Here is a 1,723-nt window from a genome sequence, read left to right on the forward strand (position 1 = left end):
CCCCCCCCCCCCCCCCATGTTAATGTCAGCACTTACCTTAAATAATGTCTCTTAATCCGATCTTCTTTCCTGTCGCTTTCAGCCATCTCTCCAGCGCTGCGGCGGCTCTCCGATCCAGCGCCGACTCCTCGGTCCCTGCCGGCACTTCTGATCCCGCGGTGTCTGCATGCGGCTGCACGCCGTCCATAGACTTACCTTGCGTCTCCCGACCGAAAATGTGAACTGCGCATGCGCCCGCCCCAAGATGCTTTGCGGCCGCCTGATCAGTTTCACGTTTTCAGACGGGAGCGCGCGGGGAAGACACGGGGAATAGACATGTGCGATTCGTTTCGTTCCGAATCGAAATTCGGACACATTTTCGGAAATTCGGACACATTTTCGGAAATTCGGACATTCGGATGTATCCGAATTACAGACATAACAAATGCAAACGAATCCGAATTTCCATTTCCGAAATTCGGTAGCGTTCGTACGAACGTTCGTTTCGTTTTCTGTTCTTATTCGTTTCGTTCGTTGGAGCAAAGTGACATTAGAGAAGTAGAAAAATATTTTTTCCCCCTCAAATGTCACTTTTGCTGCATGCGAACGAAACGAATAAGAACAGAAAACGAAACGAACGTTCGTACTAACGCTACCGAATTTCGTCCGAATTCCGAATTGACTTTCACACCCGAATCCTGAAAAACGAAATAAGACAAATCCGAATTTAGAATGAAACGAAACTAACGAATTTTTTGGCAGTGCACATGTCTAACGGGGAGGTATTAATCTCTTTTAAAGTGGGTTGTTTTTTTTTTTGTTTAAGTTTTTTTGCATATATCTAATGCCTGCTAGCCTCACATATACCCTGTTTCCCCGAAAATAAGACCTGGTTTGGTGGCGGCCTGTGAGGGGGGAACTTGCAGAAGAGATGGTGTCGGCCTGCAGGGACACACTGTATTGAGGGGATGACGGGGGACTCCCTCCGGCCAGCGCAGTGACAGGGAGCACTCCATTACCATACTTCACCGACTGCTGTCCCCCTGAGGGCCAGTAATGTGTACCGGTAAGTGGCACCGTACTTTACCGCGCTGTCCACTGTCTAATGTCCCCACCGCTGGTACCGCTGTCCCTGATGGTAAAGGAAGCCGGCGCTGTAGAAAGCAAGGCTGCGGCGGCGGAGGGAGCAGAGCCGCATTAGCCGATACTTCCTCTATAGCGCTGGTTACTGCGACAGGCGGAGTGACACCAAATAACTTTAGATTGTTGCACATTAAAAAAAAAAAAGACATCCCCTAAAATAAGACCCAGTGTGGTTTTTGGGGGCTAAAAAAATAGAAGACAGTGTCTTATTTTCGGGGAAACACAGTATATATATATATATCACAGTATGTGCAAAAACACCGGAGGGTTTAATAACACTTTAAGGGTGAGTACTGTTGCCTGAGCTGCTTTTTTTATTGTCAGTACCTTCTAGTCGTCAATTCTTATTGGATTGTTTTGTGGCTTCAACATTAATGTTCAAGTTCTGTAACTTCATATCAAACGTTTCCGCTCACGCTTCCCTACCCAGAAGCACTCGGAGGACCTTTCACACCGAAGGAACGAAGAGCCAGAGAAGTTTTCTACGGTAACTTTATTGAAGATTATTAGGTTAAAGGGACACGGAGATTCCGGGGACCCGGGAAACCTTTTCAATGCATTTGGCAAACAGTAAAAACAACAATTTATTGTGCAATATATT

This window comes from Nanorana parkeri, unplaced genomic scaffold (assembly GCF_000935625.1).
Source record: "Nanorana parkeri isolate BGI_ZX_2015 unplaced genomic scaffold, ASM93562v1 scaffold2304, whole genome shotgun sequence".
Taxonomy (NCBI): domain Eukaryota; kingdom Metazoa; phylum Chordata; class Amphibia; order Anura; family Dicroglossidae; genus Nanorana; species Nanorana parkeri.